Genomic DNA, 25,575 nt, shown 5'->3' with positions numbered 1-25,575 from the left:
GTAAACGATGGCATGCTTCCCGCTCGTGTGCGCATAACGATGCGCGATCATATTTCCACAGTCACTCTTCGGCGCGCGTAGCAGATGCCACCATAAGAGAGACACGCCTCTCGGCCATTACCACGGCGCTTCGGCTCTCCAAGCGTACCAAGTCCTTACTTTGATGTAATGCTGTAGCAGTTCTGTTTCGTACTCTCTCTTTTTATCTTTTCCTTTGACCTGAAATCTGCTCGAAGCGCGACTCCTGTGCAGTGCTAAAGGACGAACAGAGCAAACAGTTGCGGGTGGCAGAATTCTAGCGCGTGGAAAATCAACGCAGAAAAGGTGGCACCTGTAGCGAGAGGGGCAAAAAAGAATCAGGGCGAAGACACGTGGCCGGAGTTGCCAGTAGCCAATGAGAGCGAGAGCCCCTAGCGACTCATCAAAGCGGAGCACCTTCCATATTCAAGCGCACCACGCAAGAATGCTCGTCACTGGAATCACGTGACTCCAATTATGTGACTCGCCTTTTGTCTAAATTCAGATCGCTGACACACAACCTAATTAATGCACAAGAAAGACAGGACACAGCAACTTTGTGCCATGTACAGGCTAACCTTCTCAAACCTTGCGCTTCGTTACCGTGAGCCAACTGAAAAGCGCCTTTGGTTTTTGAATTAGGCCGCAAAGGGAGCACATACAGTTATCCAAATGGAATCATTGTGTCGAGGAGCGCTGTTGTAAATCGATATTCATAGCATAAAGCTACTGTCTTGTCCCGTCTGAAGAGAAATGAATATCGCTCTCCTCTCAAAGCATCAAAACATTCTCGTACTGGTTATATAATGGTTGGGGATTGTTTAAACCTTGGCTCAAAGATGGCACACATTAGTTGCCATTGGTCGCCAATGCGCTGACTTCTGTAGCCTGTTTGAAGTAGGAACCGCTCTTAGCCCTCCGTTGCGAACCTTGCCTCCTTTTTTGGAGTGGTGCTTTGGACGGTGAATTTTTCCTCTTCTGGAAGACGTTCTGTGAAGTATAATCCCTGAACCGTATCGGGAGTGACTATTTCAGTTCTTTATGGAGCGACTCGCAGCAAAGGGAGAACGGTAACTTCAAAATGGCACTATTTTCAGTAAGTCAATCTTGATAGATAGTAAGTCAATTATTGGTGACAGTGCGAGGCTGCCCCTTCCCATTCAACATTTCTCTGCCTGTCGCTCGCTCATTCACTCCCTGCATCATGCCGCACTGTTCAATGGAGGCTAGATGGTCAGCTGCCCGGGAAAATGAGGCATTTGGGCGCAACCAGCCATGTTTCCGGTGAGCCAGTGCCATCTCATATAAGATCCCTTGATCCACATTGTTCAAAGAAGACCCGTTTGTGATCTTCTCTTTTCCTTTCATTTCCCCCTTTGAAGGATAATAATGTATTGCAATGAGAAAGTGCTGCAATCAAGAACATGTGTTCTATATGCATAGAATTTTAGGCATACTAGCGTCAAGAACAGAAAGATTACGTTTGTGTCATGCAATACCAGCTTAACGACATAGCGCTCGGTCGGCGTGATGGGATGCTGTTTTTTTTATGCAAGGAGTATGCGCCATTTTCGGTCAAGTATAGTCTACACACTGCGTAGGCGTAGTGTCTACGCTGTGTAATGCCACTGAGACGTTACTAAATTTGACTTATTACTTCCTTAGTTTACACGTACGTTTTTCCTAGTGTCGTGTATACGGCCTTATAATATGGAGTTTCTCAGCGCTTTACCTAAGCAATGTTTCTTAGAATACCTTTTACTCTAACCCTCCCTAAAAAATATATAATCTTTTTTCGGCTTTTTTACATACATAGTGCAAACGTCAAAATTCCGCCATCATAAAAATGCTGAAAGCGCAATCTAGTATCGTGACCGGCAAGCTTGCAATAAACGTACCGAATGCTGTGTAAAAGTGGGCTCGCACAGCGGAACTCCGTCTTCGAGTCCGTGGTTTATGCACACTCGTTTCACTGCGTATACACGTCATTTTGCTTTATACCCGCGTGCAACTGTCAATAACATTTGGTCGAATACGTGAGACAAAGACAAAGTGAGGCCAGACTGTTCAGGTGAAAGAAGAAGCATCTGCATACAGTGACAGCGAAAAAGCAAACAAGAACAGATAACTCTCTCCGACGCAGTTCGCCTTATGCCTTGCACAGCACGAAAGGAACGCCGAGTCGTCTCGAAGATGACGAAGTGGATTTTTGTAGCTCAGCGAATTTCTGGCAACATTCGTCTACTTAGGAAGCATCTTGTAACAGGTGCACAATATAGACTGTGCTTTATGGGAGCTGCAGGTTGCAGTGGGGAGACGTGGCAGCGGGGGATTAAGTACTGCATGCACCCCACTTCCTCGGTTCAAAATTTGTTATTATTTATTTGAACATACTGCTAGCCTCTCATTTGCGGCTGTTGTAGGAAATGGGCAGGATACATATTCAAGAGAACACAGTTCAAGTAGGCGCGGACATAGAGAAGTTTAGGTGAACAAGGAAGTACATATGCCCTCTGTATACGCCATGCTGGAAGGTTTAGCACACAAAAGACGAACAAAGAAAATGTAAATACATTGGATGTTCATTTCGTAAGAGACAAGACTCAGCAGGTACTGGGGAATCATCATCATCAGCAAATAATATATATATATATATATATACGACACCGCTGTAAACATGCGCTGCTCACAACTGCTATTCTTCCAGGCCGCACTGTCATGGGGCGTCCTTTCCTGGCTTCCTGGCTCTTTTCCTACGAGCTTCGTTGGTCCTCCGCTACTTATGCCGTTCCTGCCGCAATCCCAGCCGTGTTTGGACGCAACTGCTCCCTATGTCTGGCAACGCGGATTGGGAGCGTATACCGGCGACGCAAGCGCATCAAACTATAAATTGGAGCCAGCCACCAGCATCGTCGGGCACGACACCGCTGTAAACATGCGCTGCTGACAACTGCTATTCTTCCAGGTCAGTTACTTGAACCGTGCCGCATGTGCCAAAACTAGCAATTGCTGTCTTATTGCGGTGTCGTGCCCATTGGAGCTGTCTAGCGTTAAAAAGCTGATATTGACTTGTTTGCAGTGTGTATCTTCTTCCCTCGTTAACTTGCTTCTCATGTTATCGGGTGATGTTGAGTCGAATCCTGGCCCAATGAGCAAGACTGAGTCCGCTGCTTTCGAATCCGCCCTGGAGGCAATTGAAAAATTGGAATCTGGGTTGAAGTCAATTCTGCTTGAATTTAAGGGCATCAAGGAAGAACAAGCCGCTACTAACGATGAAATCAAAAAACTTTTAGCCAGAGTCACTGCACTTGAAGCTAGTGGAACCGTAACTGCTACCGCTGAAGCGGTTCCCCCTCAGAATACCCTGCAAGATATTTCAAGCCAGCTACAGCGAATAACAAGCAGATGTGACGATGCAGAAAACAGATTAAGACGATCAAACTTATTATTTTTCGGGATCGAGGATGACGAAAAAGAAGATTGGGCCACGTCTGAAGAAAAGATTAAGAAGTTTTGCGAAGAAAAACTCGAACTTCCCACAACCAGTATGCAGTACGAGAGGGTTCATCGCCTAGGAAAATATTCTACTGAAAAAAAAACGGCCCATAATCGCAAAACTGTGTTCATTTAAGGACAAGCAAAGTATCCTGTCCGCAGCACGTAAACTTAGGGGGACAACATTTTCAATTGGTGAAGACTTCGCGCCATCAACACGTGTTGCTAGAAGAAAGCTGGTAGCTTTTGCTAGGCCACTTGAAAAGCCTTTTAAGTTGGTGCTCGATAAGCTATATATAGACAAACAAGTATATGTCTACGACACCGCTAGTGACTCAGTAATACAATCTACTAGATAGCTAGACACAAGCCCAAGCTCGCAAAATGATCAGCTGCCTTTCTTGCCGCAAGCCGCTCTCTCGCTCTCAGTGGCCTACACTAACATCCGAAGTTTGCTACCTAAACGCGATACACTTTGTGGTTTTTTAGACGATAGTGACTGTGACATAATAGTACTAACTGAGACATGGTTGAATCCAAATATCAACGACAATGAGATCCTGCCAACAAATAATCTTTACAAAATTTATAGAAACGAACGCATCAATAGGCGCGGTGGGGGTGTACTTATCGCCATTAAGAAAACCCTTCATTCATATTTTATCGATTCAGGGTCATCTCTCGAGATTGTGTGGGCTGCTTTTTATGTGTCCTCTAGTGCTGTACTTATTGGCGCCTGTTACCGAGCCCCAGATTGCAACCATTCCTTTTCGAATGACTTGCGGGACAGTGTCACTAAAGCGCTCCAGCTGTGTCCATCCAACCACGTTTATCTTCTTGGTGATTTCAATTTTCCGCTTATCGACTGGGAACATATGTCATCTTCATGTCACGCGTCTCTGGAGCTAATCAATCTAACGTTAGATTTTAACCTGTTCCAAATAGTGAAGGCCCCTACACGCTCTTCCAATATCCTGGACTTGGTTTTCACAAACGCCCCTGACACTATTACTTCCATTTCAAATATGAGCGGCTTTAGTGATCATAACCTCATCCAACTAGCTGTTAGCATCCCGAAGCCCGTGTCTGGCACAACAACTAAACAAATTCGCGATTATAACAGAGCAAATTACGATGAGATTAACTCCCAACTAGAATTCTTTTGCCAAGTGCTACTACCTTCATTTCATTGTCGATCCGTAAACGACAACTGGGTGCTCTTCAGGGACAAATTAACAGCATTAGTAGACCGTTACGTCCCGATAATCTCCATAACTAACGACAAATCCAGCCCTTGGTTCAACAAGTCTCTTCGCAAGCTAAAGAATAGAAAGAAGCGTTCTTATAACAGGGCTAAACGCGTACGCACTGCTGAGGCTTGGCAGGCATACAAAGACATTTTAAACAATTACTGCTCAGCGATATCTTCCGCCAAAGATAAATATTACTCTCAAGACCTACCATCGCTGCTAACTTCCAATCCTAAAAAATTTTGGCAAACCATATCTCCGACAAGAGATACTAACACCATAACTTTGCACGGAACAGAAAACATACCTATTTCTAGTGCCGATTGCCCCACCGTATTCAACACGTTTTTTTCATCTGTTTTCACTCAGGAGGACGTTTCCAATGTTCCAACTTTTCCTGAACTTGATGCCGCATACATGGAACCAATCGATATCACAGTTGAAGGCGTTAAATTACTCATTAGTAACCTCAAGATATCTACTTCCGCCGGCATTGACAACATTAATTCTAAGATTTTAAAGAACACCATCACTACCTCAAGCAAGATCTTATGCCATATTTTTCAACAATCCCTAGCATCTGGAAAGTTACCCACCGATTGGTTAATAGGAAAAATAATACCAATTCACAAATCTGGAGATGTTCATACACCTGACAACTATCGGCCCATATCTTTAACCTGCATATGTTGCAAAATGCTCGAGCACATAATCACTTCCCACGTGTATAGCCACCTAGAAGCTCACAATTTCTTTTTTTCTAATCAGCATGGTTTTAGGAAGGGATTTTCCTGTGAGACGCAATTGTTCGAACTAACGACTGACTTGCACTTTAACATGGACTGCAACCTTCAAACTGACTGTATCTTTCTGGACTTTTCTAAAGCTTTTGACCGAGTGCCCCACTGTCGCCTAATTTCTAAATTATCTGCCTTACGACTTGACTCTTTAACATTATCCTGGATTCGTAATTTTCTTTCTTTTCGAGAACAGTTTACTGTTGTTAACAATTTCTCTTCCCCGCCTTCTTTTGTTAGCTCTGGTGTGCCACAAGGCAGCGTCCTCGGCCCCTTACTCTTCTTAATCTACATTAACGACTTACCCACCCAGATTACTTCCTGCATGCGCCTTTTTGCCGATGACTGTATAATTTACCGTCCTATTCACACGACTGACGATCACTTGAAACTTCAAGCAGATCTTAACCTTATCGCTAACTGGTGTAACAAATGGCTCATGACACTAAACTTTACAAAGTGCGAGGTGGTGTGCTTCAGCCGAAAATGTGTAAATTCTAAATATTCGTATCATCTTAATAACACTATGCTTTCTCACACTTCATCATATAAGTACCTTGGTGTTGTTCTTACAGAGAATCTTTCATGGGCCCCACACATCACTTCAACATGCGCCAAAGCATCACGTTCTCTGGGCTATATACGACGCAATCTGCGAAATGCCCCGCCAAACATTCGAAAACTCGCTTTCCATACATTCATTTTGCCACAGTTAGAATTCGCCTCCCCAATTTGGTCCCCTCATCAAAATTACCTAATAAATATGACGGAAAGCATACAAAACAGAGCAGCCCGGTTCATATCGCGTAACTACAGCATAAACTCGAGCATTACACAAATTAAACTAGACTTACTGTTGCCGCCATTAGATATCCGCCGTAACATCGCTCTTCTGTGCTTATTTCACAAATATATTTACACTAATAAACGAACCCGGTTGCAACTACAAATACCGCACTCTTTTTCACGCAGATTACATAATCAGTTCAGTTTCATGCGCATATACGGTAAAACAAATGCATTTAATTCATCGGCACTACCACGTGCCATCCGTCTCTGGAATAACCTCCCTGATACCATAGCCTCCATATCTAATCCCGACACGTTCCGCTCTCAGTTACTCATGCTTTTCCCATTTAATACCGTTCACGAGTGACCAATCTAGTGTATGTTATCGTGCATTTTTTTTCCATGTTGTATATCATTTTCATAAACGGTATTCCTTTGCTCTGTTAACAGTAACAAGTGTTCGTGTGCCTTCAGATATTGCTTTGTATTCCTAGTGCCTTCAATATTGTGTAACATGGTAATCTTTTTATAGCTTTGTTCCTATTAGAAATTTGTACTTTTTATACCTTTTACTGTTTAATGTGCCCCCCTTACTTTATGCCCTTCCATAGGGCCTGTAAGGTTCTTTTGAATAAATAAATAAATAAATAAATATATATATATATATATATATATATATATATATATATATATATATATATATATATATATATATATATATATATATGTATATATGTATATATGTATATATGTATATGCATCACGACGGAAAACAAGCCACTGAGAAGTGAATCAGAATGCCATTGTGCGCCGCAGCTCGCCTGCGTGGAGATAGTAGCTACACAACATTGTTTGATAACTTGGCTATAGAAATTTCGACAGATGTGCAGGGTACAACGTCATCAGGCAACATGTCCCTTTCATGGATTTCATGTGAAAAATACGAGTACCTGCATATGTCGTTGTGAAATCTGTATTCTGTTTATTGCTTGGTGTGTTTTGTTCGAGAACTAAGTGTATCTTTCTATATTAAGTAGTCACTCGCATTGATTTTCATACCATATGAATATCCTTTTTCTTGGCTACCTTGTGTCTCGACGGCCTTTCACTGCCTGCATGGCATTGCATGAACTCGTAGCAATATACTCTACTGTACTATATTGAAGAAAGCGCACTTCACTGTGTTTACACTACTTTATCCCTTCCACCATTTCCCAAAAACCTCTTGCCCCACGGCGTTTCTTTCTGAATTGTAATAATATGATTTTGTATCCGAAAAGTTGGCTTATACATCATATTTTTGCGGTTCCTAAATGATATATATTAAGGGAATCGATTACGGTGCAGAGGAAGGCCACAAGAAAGAGAAACAGAAAACGCAGCAAACAATGTCCATGTTAGAATAAAGATCAAAACCGACTGATGTGGAGAGACTCTATACGACAAAATGTTATGAAATAAAGCGTCAGGTTGCCGGCTGAGAAATCTCGCCCGTTTGTCGTTGCTCCGTGGTGCTTCATGTATTTATACTTTTCCCTCGTCATTCTACGTTTTAGCTTTCTGCACCCAAATGCCCCATTTCTGCTGCCCTAGACTTTAATTTCTTCACGGAGGTGCTTTCCTCTAAAACATTTTCTTCTCGAATCATGCATTCGACTATAAAGACTGCTGCGACACTGGCGTCTACATCGGGTGCGATTTAGCTAAAACGACCATGTTCCGACTTCCAACTACTGTATTTCAGTTGTGCGATGTTTAATATGGCTTTTGCATAGCTCACGCCTCCTTTATAATCTAATGAACTAGTATGCTTAGGCATTTTTAGCACGCGCATACAATTAGATGCCCATGTCAAAGAAAATTTTATTGTATCGTTACTTCAGAACATGGGAAACAATTACTCAATCATGTTTTTTTTTCTTTGCATGGATTTGTATTTTAATGTCTGCGAGTCACGGTACGCGCTAGATGTGCCTGCCCCCCTTGCTTTTGTTAATGCAAAGCACAATATCGGTGAGATTACGGAGAAAATCGCAAAGAGTGGGACGTGCCATTTGCGATATCCATTGATCTGTAAGCAGGTAAGGAAGCAAATTGCCTGCATCGTATTAACAGTCGGAGTGATCAAGTCATTAACCCTATGAACCAACTAGTTTCTTATACTTTCCTTTGTAATTTTACTGACGCCACTCATTTTAAAGGATCTGATTTATTTTTTCCCTGTTCACTAGTTTTTCATAGTAGCCATATGTAGAGATAAATGAAACTTCCACCAGTGGCGTTACGACACAACTGTTACTTCACCCATCAGTTAGTTTTCTTCAACGCCAGCCCTACCGGTTCTCTTTCTGATACATGTTACCATACATCAGGCATGTTCCCACGCAAGGATGGGTTAAATTAAGAGAGAGCCTTTTTTCTTTCACTATTCGCTTCCCACGTTAAAAGGCGGTGTCATGATGACGCAGAGAAAGGAAAGTGACATTGTTGGCGAGATGGTGACGACGCGCCACGCACGCATAGTGACGTGCACCGCGCAATCACAAAACGGGAAGAATTAAGGAGACATACCTGAGGCTCAGATGCACGGCTGCAGCACCAGCTCTGTGGGTGGCCCGTCAGTGACTTCGAAGAGCGGCCTCGATAGTGAGTCTGCAAAGTCGTTAAAGCAGGAGCACACGTCGCACGAAAACGCCGGTTCAGAGAACGGACGATTGGTCACGGGACTCAGCGTCCTTTACCCTCGCTTAGCGCAGGTGTTGCTTTCAGAGACAGATGATTTATTTATTTATTTATTTATTTATTTATTTATTTATTTATTTATTTATTTATTTATTTATTTATTTATTTATTCTAACATCCCAAAGAAATAAAGAAGCCACTAGAGACGTCACAGTGGGGTTGTCTGAATTAGTTTTGATCAGGTACGTTTCTTTTAGGGGCACCAAAAGTGTTTTTAGGGAGTGCTGAATTTTGTTCTCATCAGAATGGAGTACCCGGAGTCAGGAATTGAACAGCGAAGTAGTATAATCGCGAGAAGTGTAGATTACTACACAGATCACATACGAAGAACATTGCAAAGGAGCTGAACTGTGGGAGCATCCTGTCTCTTGGACTATGCATACGTGAAGAACTGTGATAAAAGTGCGCTCTGCTTGTATCCTTTTCTGTCGTCACCTAGTCTGTAATTGTTTGGTGTGGAACCATTCAACGGTCACCATTCCCCCTCCTATTCAATGACGTAGAAGAATCTAGCAACGCTAAGATTCTAACTAGCCCACCTTTGTTTCAACAGTTAATAGTGCTAGGTAGCTGCGCATGCAGAAAAAGATAGGCAGAACAATACTAACCAGTAGTTTAGATGTGTCTCGTTGTTTACGCCGCGCATCAGTGCCCACCTGTTCGCATGGTTTCTCATCTCGTGGCATTCATATTTCAGTGCTAACGAACGACGGCAGTTAAATAGACAACGCAGAACAGAATGACTGACCATGCTGGATACTGAGGCACCCAGAAGAGTTTAACTCCAATGAACAATTATAGTATTTATATACAGGCAATTATAGAACAATTATAGTCTCCACGGAAGTGTAATCAAAAGCAGCGAATTCAGCAAGAAGTCAGTGTGAGACAACTAAGTTGCATCAGTGCCTACATGAACTCTTCATGGGCGGGCGACGATCGCATGGGAAACCTGATCATGGTAAAATAACACAGTGCGAGAACGGCTAGTTTTGTCCTTCCTTGCTAGTCACGGATCGGCAACTTGAATAATCCCCGTTTGCACGTACCTCACTAAGGGTCTGGGTCGCTGCGTAACCTACGTCAAGAAATTACGCTTACAAAGTGCGACACGACAGCAGCCCGGTCCGACAGGCCTAACCCAGCTTGGCAAGCCCAGAGGGCCAGCTTTTGGGGTTCCACGCGCGCAAGCTGGAAATACCTTAGAAGAATCGGAGTTGACGCAAACACGCAATGAAACGCGTGTGACAGTCGGGAGAGACGAATAAAGTTGGTGACATCGTTTGTAATGACCGATATCGTCCTTTATATTTATTCGAACCCAAGGCGGCCAGCGTAACAGCGCACGTGTAACGTTGATCAGTGGTTCTACGTAAACCGCTCTCCGCATACTGAGGACAGGATTGTATCTATTGCACAGGTGGCCCTGGCAGTTCGCCTGTATCGTGCTAATATGTGGGCACACAAAGAACGGAGTGCGCTATAATTCACAGTGCAAAGCCACGTCCGTAGTGTAGAGAAACAGTGGGTGCACAAGCACTTTTTATCGCTCTCTGCCCAACGGCTTGCCCGATGGCCAAATGAAAACTCATTACCAGGAAGATTTACACATGTCACGACGTGCAGTAGTAGTCCCCACTTCCACATTCTTTGGGCAAAAGGCGACACGAAGTGCCAGGCAGCCAACTTGAGGAGAGCGCATGCCTCTTGCGCGCAACGGCACATCAGATCAGGGAACTAAGAAACGAAGCAACTAAGAAGCTTCAAAGTAGTAGCGGCTCAGGAAAAATACAAAGTTAAATTATAGTGCCCTGGTAATTGCACATAGCTTTGTCTTGCACTGCGCCATCTAGAATTCGATTTGCAGCAATATCCAGAGTTGTTGGCTTACTTACTTGGCGATTTCAAATCAAGTGACTTCACCCAGGATTGCTCCCTATTTATACGCCAACAAAGCATGCATTCAAGCTGATGCCCTAGAGCGCATCTCGTCGCTTCTTTTCCTTTGTTATTCAGCGACCATGCCTTCCTAGAGCAAATTTACATTCGTTTCAGCTGGGCGTTATCGGAAATGTCGTTCGTCGATTCGGCTGGCTCTTGCGGAACGACCGGTAAAATACGCAATAAGGACCGCACAGAACCAAGGATATGACGTTCAAGAAGTGAGTATCACTTGTTTCTCCGCATATCAGATGCAGGAGTACTTCCTCGTGCACCCGTGCTTTTATACTGAAAGCACAATTGCTGAGGCGTACAAGAGCCGCACGTTAAAAGCAACCAAGGAAGTAATATTTTTTACGTCAGGACTGTCGAGCATTGTAAAAGGCCGGCCTTGGTTGGGCAGTACCCATCACTTACGCTGTCGTCACTCTGGCGTACCCGCCTCGAGGCCGATTGCTTCGAGGTGCAGAAGTCATTTTTTTCCGGAATGCACGTTTGGTAGGCTGATTTATGAATCGTGCATTGGAGTCTATTGAGTTAAAACAAAGTTACACTTACGAGTGACAGCGAGAATGTCGTATAAACACGAAAAATTAAAAATTACGCAGTGTGGTCATAAAACACACTAAGACGCGCTCCAAATATTTAGCTTATGCGACAGCTCCATGTAAGCACCGTGGTTGTCGCGTGTTTCTTCTAAGCTTAGCCTTCGAAATACGTAACACTATGATGTTTGCACAGCTGCTAGGGCCTTTAGATGAAGCATAAAAAAGTGTTTCTGGATTTTTTTTTGTGCACTCAACTACGGCATGCTGTCAGTGACTACCTGCTTGCTTTTAATCTTTCATGTTTGACAAGCCGCTAAACAAATATGCACGTTAAGTTCAGATTCGGCCATTTACGCAGAATAACGGCTTGCTTACTGTACTAAGGCGATACAGTTGACTAGTAGCCATGCACAGATGTTGGTAACAACAGTACGCAGAAGGAAAATCAATTATCTTCTAAAAAAATAATCTACAAAAAACAATTACAGTTGCGTATGTTGCTAAAGCTGGAATCACATAATGTTTCTGCCCTTATCTATACGATTGTACCTTGGGAACGTGAGCATGTTTTTAAATTGTAGCTATAACAGGCAGTATTGCCACGAAAGTTTCCCATCGCTAGATTTCTTCAGCTACTTATAAAGAGGATACGTTCCTAACGAGCATCGTGTAATGTTTCCAATAATTTAAGCTTGTACTGCAGGTGATCAAAAGCGTTATAAGGCAACGTAATTGATTTATAACTCTAAAGGCACTGAAGCTCGCCATACAAGAGCGGCTCATTTATAAAAAGCCGTAATTTAAGCCTGAGGCATGCACTATTAACGCTGCCTTGAATAAAGCGCTCTAACCGGTTACGACACGTTATTTCCCTGGTTCATACGTCGAAAGTCTGCGCCTGAAGCGTGCCTCAGTCTGGCTAAATTTTATATATACGGGAACACGATGTCATTAATAAAAGCAGAACTGCGCAGTAGGGACCCTTCATTAAAGTAATGTAAGTTCTGTAAATCATGCTTCACTTGAGTTTAAATAACGTTGATTGTAACTACGGGTGTATTAAAGCCAGTGGCTGACTCAAATTATTTTGGCAGTTCAATAATTGTCAATAACAAATTATTATAGTCCGAAAGCTGTGCCGAAAGGGCAGCACCGATAAGAAGAGTTTTATTCGCCTAATAGTTGTCTACATAGGCAGTAAGAGTGTGTTACCTTGCGGAATATTTTCTCTCCTGTTTGGAATACGTGATATATACTTTAGATATTGTTTAACTTGATGAAGCATCTCTGCTCGCGTCTAACTCATGATACCCCCAATATACCGTGTAATCACTCTCTCCTGCGTAAAGAAACACTGTTACGCGACCATGTTCCGCGCGATCAGCCCCTTTGTTGATATTCTGTTCACGCCGTATATCGAGAGCTCGACATGGTGCTGGGTAGCTTTCGCCTTCTGCGCGCTAAATGCGATAGTGACGCTTGGGAGCGCCAGATCCCGTCATACTACTAATGCAACGTTATACTAGGCTCGTTGTACCTAGTACTTAACAGCATGCGATGATTTTTTCATCCCGTGTGGATTGTACGAGCCATAAGGGAGGATATATTTTCGAGTTGGTGACGGGCCGTCCCTTTCGTAAACATTACTGCCCAAGCGTGCTTATTACACATTCAAATGTGCAAGTTCCATCTGATGAGTTATTGCGCCTTTCGAAGAATTATTCCGGCACACACACTAATAATTATAAACATTCGAATTCACAACGCTAGTCATAGTGGTACTTGTACTTAACTGATTCTTAATTTTTTGCCATATGGAAGCTGAACAAAACTTATATAAAACCAAAATACGGATCTTACTGCATGCTTCCTTTGAATACACTGCACAAGTAGTTTAATTCTCTATACCATGTTAGTGCTCAAGCATTATACATATTTGAAAGTTCAAACGGACTTATAGCATATCTCGCATAATAAAACTCTATTTTTTTGGTCTTCTTAACCTTTAATTATTTTGTGCACGTTCTACATAAGGATAGCACTGAATCGCTTGCAGTCGGGGTATTTCTACTGTAATTTAACCGGCTATTGCGAGACTACTCGAAGGACCCATAAGTTCATTATATTTTTAGCCATTCATGCTCCGTTAGCAAAAGGACGACCTGTGGATTACATACTCATATGATTATATGATCAAATTATGCACATAATAGGATCTTATCCTGGTTAGTTCGTGGCTACGGCGTGCATTTGTTGAGAGCGAAATCCTGGGTTTCATTTTCGGTATAGCGGCAGCCGGCATTCTCTTCTTGCGCGGAATGGAAGAATGCTGTTTACCGCGTTTTCGATACACGTCAGAGAAACTCTGATACTGAATATCACAATGCCGAAAATCTTAAGCGTTCTGCAAGAACTTCGCTCTGTGGTGCTTCGCGATGGCTATAATATTATTGACTTTCGTACATACTTATTTCTAACTGCGTGGCCCTGAGTTCACAAAATTCAACTACTGTAACATGACAAAGTACAGAATGAAAAGCAACAGTGAAACTTCCCAGGTGAACCATCACACATTCAGAGTAGCTTTGTCTGACTAAAGGTACGGGTGCGATGTTGAACTATATAGAACAAAGGATTCGGCGAGGAAATTAGAATGAAGCAACTCAATACCCTACTACGGTTTGCTGCCTCCGTTTTTGGTAATCGCCGGGACAGTCTAGCGAGATGGTCTTAGCGCTAGTCTTCAAAGAACAACACTGCTCGCTGATTCTTCCAGTGTGGCTAACTTGCTAAGTATATCGGTTAGTGCAGTCCCAGGCGACAAAATAAAAAAAAAAGCACTGTATATTTCACTCGTCTGCCAAACGACAATGTGTGGATATTGAGCGGGTTAAAAGGATCTTCATCGATTGCGCTTCCGCCTAGCTGAAACGTTGAAGTTCCACCTTCGCGCGGTGCCATGCCATACGTTCTATCGCCGCAGCCCCCAGCTACGAGTGAAGAACTTACAGCACAAAGCAGCACCCTGCTCCCGTTCTTTCGCCAGTCGATGTGCGCATGAGCTTAGCCTCCCCTGCTCGAAATATAAGAAAGGTAATAGCTCCGTCAGCGCTTTGAAAAATGTCGCGTTGAGAGTGAAACTGGTCCCTCATCATGCCAAATCGCTGAACCACGAGGCAGTTGACACGGTCCAGGGAATGTGCCAAACCACGCTAATATCGCATGTACGATTAGCTTCGGCGCGATAGCCGGCCAGATCTTTTTTATACACTGACCCACCCCTTCCTTCCAAGCGCCCCGTAAGGGCTTGGAACATGTCCTTCCAATAAAAAATTATTTAAATTATGGGGTTTTACGTGCCAAAACCGCTTTCTTATTATGAGGCATGCCGTATTGGAGGGCTCCTGAAATCTCGACCACCTGGGGTTCTTTAACGTGCACCTAAATCTACGTACATGGGTGTTTTCGCATTTCGCCTCCATCGAAATGCGGCCGCCGTGGCCGGGATTCAATCCCGTGACCTCGCGCTCAGCAGCCCAGCACCATAGCCACTGAGCAACCACGGCGGGTCTGTCCTTCCGTGCACTGCACCTTTCTTTCTTGCATCTCGATGGGTAACATACGGGTCTTCCCTGGGCGAATAGGCTACTTTAGGCACGCACCCGTGAAGGCAGCCTTTCCCTCCCTACATCCACCCCAACTTAGTCCACTCTCATTTGTCCTCATATAGGACCGTGTTGCCCTTAGGTCGTCAACGCCGCCTCCTTGTGTGTGAATGGGTAGGTCGCCATGCGGAAGGTGGCCTCAGAGACCGCGCCTGAACTCAACTCGTCAATCTATGACGGCTTGCTGCCACGGATGCTGTTACTTGCAAGTGTGGACCTTGCACGTCGCTTTGTGCTTGTCGTATAAAACTGACTGGCTTAATGAGGTCAGGCAATGAACCAACATTCCCGAAAAGTGATGCACTCCTGAAGCTTAAACAGTAGCCCTGTACAACAGAGCTCAAAAGAAAACTTAGTAGTATCTGGAGAGGTTAGCCTAACCACAAGTATGGCAGGGTGCAGAAAGTAATACGGCGAAGGATGAAAAAAAAGGAAGAGACCGAAAGAAAGTTTCGGATTCTTTCATTTCTGAGCGAAGTCAGATCACCGAAGAATCTGTGTGCCCCAACGAATTCTTTGGCCGTGATGTAGCCATCACTCCTTACGGAGGCCGGAAGGCTTGTCACACACGTAAGTGAAACCTAAAGTTTAGACACGAAAAGCTCATGCATGAACGATCCGCTAAGGAATCATCAAATATATATAAAGTTGATTTGATGCTTCCACGCGTTCATGCACAAGTGTGTAGAAATAATTGTGCACATACATTTAATTTATTTATAATAAAACAGCGATATGACACCTGAACTTGGGTGCCGAGATGATATAAACGAAGCGAAAGACTGCAAGTTGCCCCCTCACGGGAAGTGAGGGGGCAACTGCGAAAAAAAGAGCAGATACCCGTTCAGAGAGAACTGGGCAGCCCGAGCTGGCCAAGTGCCACCATGTGAGATGAGGAGGTAATTTACGTTGCATGCGAGCAACAGGAATCTACGGAAGACGCCTATGAAAACCGTTTTTGTTGCAAGAAACGCAAGCGCGCTCGCAAAACACACCGGCACGTAGTAACACAGACTTGTGCGGAATACACTAGCATACTATATCCCGCTTACAGCAATGCCATATTGAACTGCAATACAAAGCCAGGACATCGCTATGGTCTAAGAAAGTTCCGCAGCTCAAGCCATGTGCCATGACGCTTGGTTAAAGCGTTCTTCAAAACAACTCTCAGGATGGGAATTAGAGATTTTACACGCTGTCTTGTCTCGATCAGCTTTATTGCCGTGTCTTACATTAGGAAATTGCGTATAGTATGACAAATCCGCCCGAAGGAATTTCGTCATCATTAGGCGTTGCGTGAAAGCTAATCGCGTGCAGTGTATGTGTGTGTCTCTGCGTTTGTGTATGCGATCGTGCGTGCTTGCATGCGTGGCGCGCCCCATTTTGTCCTTCTTTTTTCGGGGAAGGTGCTTTCTTCATTTTATGTCGCGGTCATTCAGCGCTCCATCAAAGTATGAAACAAACCTTCTTGGTGCGAGTGCGTGGTAGTGGGGAGCGCAAATTAACAAGTTCGTACTTTCGTGACAAAGTTCTACCGAAAAGAAAGGTAGTCACTAGATAATTAGGTGGGCGGTGGTGGACGCTCTAACCCGTCTGCTGTGCATTAGGCACTGGCACACATATCCGGAGAATTACAGTCCCCGGGGCAGTTTGCCGTCCGAATGATGGATGATGCCTTGGCGTGCGGGAACGTCACCGTCCACGTGCAAAGCTGCTTTGAATAGGATGGCGGTTGCTCGATATTGATTGGGTTCTCAGTTATCAACTCTGCTCTAACTTGGTCACAACATTTTTCCTCTTCGCAAATTGATATCCACGTTCCTAATTTTATAACTTAAATTGGGCATTGAACGCATCAATCCTGTACGCTTTGTCACAGCTGGAGCTGCTAACAAAGAAAGCCGGAGGCCGCTTGGTGTTTGCGGCTCAAGTCAGTATACTTGCACGATATGAATGAGATCACACAATCTGTATGTGGCCTTTACTAAACACTAATGACCTGATCAATTTATCCGCAACTTTCTTAACAATTTATGCTGGACAACCGATGGCCTCCCCTACGGCTCAATAATTCTTACTTCAAGCAGATCGTCTCTGTCATAATAATGGAATAGCCTGATTTACGAAGCATACAAGGCGCTTTTCCCTATGGCGTACGTATTGTGCACAGTACAGTAGTAAACGAGAAAAAAAGGTTTCTGTAACATTACACTATACGCGTGAAGTGCGAGTGTCGCTATTGGGTGTGCAATAATTATGATTGAAGTAATCATTGTTGTATATTTTTACTCGAGTTACCATTCAGAAATCCGATTAATTGTGCAGCTTACCGCATACGGTGCTGGTGAACACCTTCAAATCACGCAACTGAAAATTTGAAGTCAGCATTCCGCTAAGCATTCATTGGCTGTGTTTAAGTATATCTGTCAAACAGGCATGCAGTTGACACGAGTTCATTGACCCTTTCCGTTTGGCTATGCCGTTTCATTTAAGGTGTTGCAAAAGTTTTACAGTTACCGAGGAAAAAACCGACAAAGAAAATTGAATGGAATTTTAACACAGCAAGTATTGAAATAAAGCAAGAAGTCAGCTTCTACTTTGAAAAAATGTTGCTTCATTCCGACTGAAAAGCGCTGCGAGTGAAATGGTAAAAGAAAAAAAGGAAAATTATGCACATCCAGCGCACAGTTTGTAATCAACGTGAAGCGAAGCTTTCGTGAAGCCGTTCATCGAATGTTATATATTGACGCACTTCATTCCGGTGTCCTTGACGTAAAGGAAACCCGGCGTGCGCGTATGCTACGCAGTGCAGCACATGCAGCGATCAATTCAAAAAGGTCGTTGGCATTGGCACGATGGAAATGTATGTGTGATTGTTGCCTAATGTTTAGGGCATCGGGCTACTCTGTCGAGAGGCAGAGGTTGGATCCCAGCACTGGGAAGGTAATTCATTTTTTTTTTCTAAATGTGCCCTGTCCGACAATACAACTACATTACCCAGCAGGCATGGTCACGTAAGTCTGGGAGGGTTCGCAAAGAAAGCTTCGCTTTGAGACATCACCTGCCAGTTGTCACCGCTAAATGCTGAATTAGTTTAGGACAGGTAAAACGGACAACGCTGTATGCAAGTACTGACCATGGCAGCAAATGGGCAAACCCGTGACTGCTTCTTAGTCTAGTGTAAATGTACTGCTAGTTCTTGCACGCTCGGGGATATCCTGTGCATCAAGTGCTCGATCAATTTGGCCTCACTCTGCAATCTGCTAATCGGCTGTCTAGCTCATTCGATAGAGCGATCAATCAGGAAATGCGTTGATTCTGGTTTTAATACCTTGACCAGTACGAATTTTTTATTCGCCTGCGAAGGCTTCTTTCAGAAAAATCGGTTTGATGTTTTTTTGTAGATTTGCGGTATAGTGGAACTGTACAGAATACAATATTTTGCGCTCGTATAATCAGAATAACTCTCCAAAGCCGCTGACAAGATTCGTACAAATGCAATTGACTGTAGGTATGGCATCATACACGGTTTCTCACTATTTTTCTAAATATTACAGTGCGCACAACACAGAACAGCCACAAAGACAAGTCTGATCAAAGCTAAACATTGATAAGCTCATAGGAAGCTACGCTAGTTCTTCATGTGCGACGGGATGCTTTTTCTTTCTTTTACCCGATCAAATCAACCAAATACCTTCATCCACCATAATTCACGGGAAGAAGCCGGCGGGTGCACTTGTAATTCGACCAAACTATATTTACGTAAAACACAGAGCTACGTCAAAGCGCGGCGTAATAAAGGACACAGAAAAGGAAACTGAGACCTCACGAGACGTAGTACAATGCCATAACAAATGTACAATGCAAATTGTTTTTTGAGCTTCGCTATTACACGTTTGACTGCAAGTGACCGAAGTGGCGCGAACGTTGTCTATTTTTTCAGTCAATTGGTAAGTTTCCAGTCAAAGCTTTTACAAACACTTAGGCGCTAAATAAGTAAACACCGCCCAAAATATTAAAAATAAAGGATGAAATAATTTCATATCATTCGATTGCAAGCTCTTGAAACACGCTCTATCTGAACACTAGATGATAAATGCTGTACCGAAAAGCCTGGGCCGTCGAACCTGTGAATACGTTGTATCACGAAATGGCAAAAAGCTAACTAATATTTTAGCGCTCCTCGTAAAAAATAGTAACGCGGAAGTTCACGTCTTAACATCATACCAAGCTGCCATACATGTTCCTAGGTACCTCTTCAATGTGTTTACCTGCTTGCTAAGATGTCATGCTACGCTGAATCAGGCGCGTAGACGCTTCCCAGGCAAGTGGCAACCATTGCTAGAAGTATCAGCGTGTCCTAATTGTCGTTCTTTGATCGATTCGATAGAGTGCTGAAGACGAGGATTGCAGAAACAAAAAGCACTCTACGCCCGGCTTTGAGCGACATTTAATGCCCGAGTAATGGCATTTTTTGGTCATCTATCATAAAAAGATGGGACCCACGTGATCTGTCTGCAGAGTGCAGACAGAGAAAGTTTCTTTTTCTTTCGTCAGTGAGGTTATCCATCTGCTGTTTTTACATTACGATAGACGTCGTCTCCGATCCAGACACCGCCTCCGCCGCCTTTGCGGAGGAGTTCTGAGTATTTATTTCTCTCTGTCACCGCTAACCCTTCCTGACGACTTCCCGCTTTCAGTCTCTGGTCATCTGAGGTTCCATTCGGCTCCTTAGATTCTCTTCCTGCGATCTTCATCTTGCCTTTGCTGCTTGAACTGGTTCGGGAGCTTTTGTTTTTCCACCAACACTTACCGTAATTTCCGGACCGTGTCACGCACTTTGCTAGTTTTGTACTCCTTGAGGCTGCTTTCCCGAAAGGCAACGCTCAATACTTTTGCGGCCTTTGGAGCTCAGCTATATGAGTCGGAAAGAAACAGAATTTTCCAAATAATGTAAAGCTTTGTTGTCTTTTGATGTTTACGCATTGTTATGCCTGTTTATGTCTGCCTTATCACATCTGGTTTTTCAGGGTCCTTTTTCAATCCCTTGTTGCAATCGGAGGCAATTCATTTTCCGCTAAGACCGATGGGGAGAGCTCGCTTGAACCGTTACATAAGCTTATATAAGCACGAAAACAATATACACACACATATATATATATATATATATATATATATATATATATATATATATATATATATTGAAGCGGTCTGCGCTGGACGCATGAAAGAAGACGAAGGAAGGTGCTAGGGGAGAAGTGAGAAGGAAGAAGTTGGAATAAAATGGCGGACGACACCCGTCTCACTTAGATGATGTCATTTCTGTTGCCGTTCTAGTTAGGAACGCTACATTTTGGCGCAGCCGACAGTTTTCGAAGACCAGCGATGCGGGTGACGTTTTTCGTCGACCAGGCGTCATCAGAGTCTGTTGTGTTCACCCGATACCAAGTGCACGGTGAGCCAGCGACGGACCTTCCTCTTGAAGTTAGTTCTACCGCGCTGATCAACGTGGTACTGCAACAAGCTGCAATCAGCCGCCAAGCCCTCGTGCAAACAGGATCGGTGACAGTGAATCTACAACTGCAGACACTGAGCGAACTCGTTCTGGAACCCATACGACGTGGCACCCTCAAAGAGGAAACGCCTGCCGGGAAGGTGAGCCTAGACTTGAGTGTTATGGAACTGCAAAGGAACATTATACAACAGATCGAAATAATGAGAACTTTCGTCCAAGCGCTTAGTCGAGAGCAGTCAGCACGAAGTATTGTTGAACCAGATGTTTTTGAAGGAAAATCGCAAAATGCACACTACTGGCTGTGTTTTTTCGAGTACGCCTGTGACAAGAATCTGTGGCACTCCGACGACACAAAGATTTTGCATATGCGCCGCTATTTGGGCGGTATAGCCAGAAAATGGTATGACGTGCAACTCATGGATTATGGAACAACATGTTGGGAACTGTGGAAAAGCAACTTTTTAGGGGCTTTCGAAGGCAACGCAGTAGAAAGATGGGATGCGGCACTGCGGTTCAGTTATACAGGTGGCTCTCTGCTTGAGTACTGTCTTGAGAAGCGTCGCCTGTTGTATTCTGCAGAACCGAAGCTGTCGTCTTCTGCTGATGTAGCTTTGATAACGCAAGGGTTGTGTATCGAGATCCGTTGTCATGTCCAGCTCAAAGGTCCAAGAACGTTTGATGACCTTCTGAACTTTCTACAGACCTCAGTGCCAAGAATTACATCGAGAAGACAGCCAGATGGTAGAACAGAGCAACTTGATTCCAATCTAGAGTCGTTGCCGTCAACTGAATGTGAACACAGCTTCATAAACAAATCTCTGGGAAGCGTAAATCATGACTGTGAGGATGGTGAAGAACCAATTACCGCAGTTCACGGCAACCTACTTCCACATAATCTGTCTACCGTGCATCACAAGCCCCAGAAAAAGAGCTTCAGTGAGACAGTATATTTGGTGTCGTCAAGCTTATTGTACGCCCCCATTAAGGTAGATGGCATTGAAGTGAAGGCTCTCGTTGACAGTGGAGCTTCGGTATCTATTATCAACAAGACTCGAGTGGATGCCAGTCGTCTGCACGCTGGTAGAACATTGCGTGTCCAAGCCTACGATGGGTCAGTGACCATGCATAGCGAATGGGTAACCCTGGCTATTGAATTTCAAGGAAATGCTATTACCAGTGACGTATTGGCCATTCCCAATGTCACCTACGATTTTCTTTTGTCCCGTCCAGACATGAAAAAACTTAAGATGAACCTCTATTGGGATGACAAGGTAATGGCCGAAGACACGATAAGAACAGAAGACCCTGGTGAAGAACCTAGTGTATCAAGGCTAATTTTTCACCATGAAGACATCAAGACTAAGTACCCAGAGCTTATATGCATAGGAAGCTACCCTCCAGCAATGAAATCCCATGTCGTTCCTTTCGAGCTCGCAGATAAAACAGTGGTTCGTAGAACCCCCTATAATATGTCCAGAGATAAAAAGGTGTGGCTGAAAAAGGAGTTGCAAGAAATGTTAGACGCAGGTATCATCCGGCCTTCTGTATCCCCATTTGCTTCTCCTATCACTATTGCACCTAAAGAAGACGGGACATTCCGCCTCTGCACAGACTACCGGGCTCTCAATCGTCAAACTGAATTGATACCTTATCCAATGCCGAGAATCGACGACATCATTGACGAAACCGGTGGTTGCCATTGGTTTTCACGAATAGATCTCTGCAAGGGCTTTTGGCAGATTCCACTAAGTGAAGAAACGAAGAAGTACACCGCGTTCATAACCCCATTTGACTTGTTTGAGTACAACCGCCTACCATTTGGTTGGAAAAACTCCCCTGCGTGGTTTCAGAAGATTATGACGGACATTCTGAAACCTTACCTGGGCACATTTTGCAATGTGTACATCGACGACATCATCATCTACTCAAAGACAAAGGACGAACACCGTAGTCATCTTTCAAAAGTTCTTCATGCCCTCAGTCTTGCCCAACTCAAAGTCAACTTCAAGAAAAGTGCGTTCTTTCAAGATACCGTAGTATTTCTTGGCAGGGTGTTTGATGGACAGACTAAAAGCACCAAGCAAGAATCGGTAGAGAGAATCTCCAAGCTGGTAAAGCCTTATGATGTGCACTCCCTGCGCGTTTTTCTTGGCCTTGCAGGACACTTCCGGGCGTTTATCAAAGACTACGCACTGAGAACAAGGTGCCTCACACGTTTAACTCAGAAAGACGTGCCTTTTCATTGGGACGAGAAGTGCGAAGCTGTCTATCGTGAGCTTGTAAAACTAATATCGTCGGACCCCATCTTGCGAATACCGGATTTTTCCTTGCCTTTCGTGCTGAACACGGACGCATCACATTATGCTACCGGTGCAGTTCTATACCAGAAGCCATCCAAACAAGCTGATCAAACCAAACACTACGTCGTGGGGTACTACAGCTATACCCTGAAACCCGCCGAAATCAATTACTGTACCACAGAAAAGGAAGCTCTGGCCGTCTTAAAAGCTGTGCAGTACTTTCGTACTTACCTGGAAGGTGCCAAATTCATACTTTTCACGGACCATCAAGCATTGACTCAACTTCTGAGCATGGCCCAGCCAAGAGGCCGCATTGCTAGATGGGTGAACTATCTGCCACAATTTGATTTCGTAATTTCGCACCGTCCTGGCCCACTCCTCACTGACGCTGACGCACTATCAAGATTACTTGTACAGGAATCAAGCAATAATCCAGATACAATCAATCATATTAAGCTATGGGAAGGTACAGAAGAGCTCCAGTTTATCAATGGAAGGTATCACGTACCACCAACTATGATTCCAAGGATTCTTCATCTATACCACGACACCCCTGAATCGGGTGGACATGATGGCTTCTGGCGCACTTATAAGAAATTGCTCATGAGATTCACATGGCCGGGCATGAAAAACGACATCAGCCATTACATCTGCACATGCCACCTCTGCCAGGTGAACAAAGTTAAATTCAAGCAATCGACAGACGTTATGACAAACCCTGAATATTCAAGCATCCCGTTCGAAGTAATTCATTTGGACTTCGCGGAGCTCAAAAAGAAGGGGGAAGGAGTCAAGCGAACGCAAGCTTTCTTGCTCTCCATAGATGAGTGCACACGGACGATTGCGGCTAAAGCTGGCAAAGAAGACGCAAACAGCGTAATAGACCTCCTCAAAGCTGAGTGTTTTAAACACACAAAGACGCTCGTCTGCGACAACGGGCCGGCTTTTCGGAGTGCCAAATTATCAAAGTGGGCCCAGGAGCACGGCATCATGATAAAGTATTCTTCTCCATACCACCCGGCAGCAAACGGCCTAGCGGAACGTGCCATACGAGACATCAAACAGTATCTGAAGATGTATCCAGACTTTGCCGGTGGCTGGAAGTGCTGTCTCGAGGCCGCTGTGAAGCATCACAACAGATCATACACCACGAGTTTAGGCTGCAGCCCTCATTTTGTAACTTCAGGTACAGCGCCCATACTTCCTGCAGATCGTGAGCTAGGTCTCCTAGAGAACCTCGAACTTGCGGAAGTAAGGAAAACTGTCAAAGAACAGGAGATCTACAAGCGCCGCATGAAGCGAAACTTTGATAAAAGGCACAGTAGCGAGATACCGGACATACAGCCTGGAGACTATGTCCTTGTAAGGAAAGGAGCTGTGCCCTCAAATTCAAAATATTGCGGACCATTTCAAGTTATTAAGACTGCATGCCAGCATGGAATATTGAAGAATGTCTGGTACACCGGAGCCTCGGGCCAAACGGAGTGCGCCGCTATTTGAAACGTATTCAAGTATTACCCCAGGAGGTGTAATTAAAAGAAATCCGGAAGAGTGAAGCGGTCTGCGCTGGACGGATGAAAGAAGACGAAGGAAGGTGCTAGGGGAGAAGTGAGAAGGAAGAAGTTGGAATAAAATGGCGGACGACACCCGTCTCACTTAGATGATGTCATTTCTGTTGCCGTTCTAGTTAGGAACGCTACATATATATATATATATATATATATATATATATATATATATATATATATATATATATATATATATATATATATATATAAAAGCGTCTGTAACGCCTTCTGGAACACAGTTGGCAGTTTGCGCCTGTCCTGTGCACTTATGCCTTTCTTGATCTATGTTTCTTGCGAGGCTTGTGCACGTTTTCAGCTATGAACCGACTGGCCAAAACAAAAATGGTATTAGGGCAAAAATGTGATAATTCAAATAGTAGATTTTGTTGAAATCAGCAACTATGGATCAGTGCTTCAGTATTCGTTGGGATGCTACATATATATATATATATATATATATATATATATATATATATATATATATATATATATATATACATGTTTGGGCAAAATCGTTCCCTCGTCCTCTGTCACACATGAGCCAATTTCATTGCCAGAACCCTTCACTCGCATATCAAGTCGAACGCACCATCTAAAGATTGTTCTCTTAATGTCACGGGTTGACGCTTTCAAGTACTCCTCTTTTCTGAAAGTACGGGTGTAGAAGTGCGAAACAAACTGGATGGTTTGCTTAGATATATGCCATACAAAGAATTTGCACACTATATTGTACAACACATTGTAGGATATTTTTACAGCGAACCTGTATATGGATAGCCGATTCGCCCATCTGTCTGTCGCCTGTACGCCGATAAATCCTCCGGCGCAACCCCATGGGCAAGCGCGAAATAAAGAGGGAGAGAGGAGCGATTGGCTGCGCCAGTAGTGACGTAGTTGCACTCCGTTGCAGCCGAGTGCGCGCGCAGCAGTTACTCTCCGGCTCCGCA

At 43.9% G+C, this 25,575-nt stretch overlaps 1 long non-coding RNA gene across 1 annotated transcript in view; it reads left to right on the top strand.

The window, feature by feature from the left end:
* Positions 1-2,696: 2,696 nt before the first annotated feature.
* LOC139059666 (uncharacterized) overlaps positions 2,697-25,575 on the top strand; it is a 102,919-nt gene continuing 80,040 nt past the window's right edge. The window contains exons 1-2 of the long non-coding RNA XR_011514292.1: positions 2,697-2,983; positions 11,147-11,253. This is a non-coding gene — a long non-coding RNA (uncharacterized lncRNA). The remainder of the gene's footprint in view (positions 2,984-11,146; positions 11,254-25,575) is intronic.

The sequence above is a fragment of the Dermacentor albipictus genome, chromosome 4 (genome assembly GCF_038994185.2).
Source record: "Dermacentor albipictus isolate Rhodes 1998 colony chromosome 4, USDA_Dalb.pri_finalv2, whole genome shotgun sequence".
Lineage (NCBI taxonomy): Eukaryota > Metazoa > Arthropoda > Arachnida > Ixodida > Ixodidae > Dermacentor > Dermacentor albipictus.
Note: the sequence above shows the minus strand (reverse complement) of the source record. Positions and strands in the feature narration are given on the sequence as shown.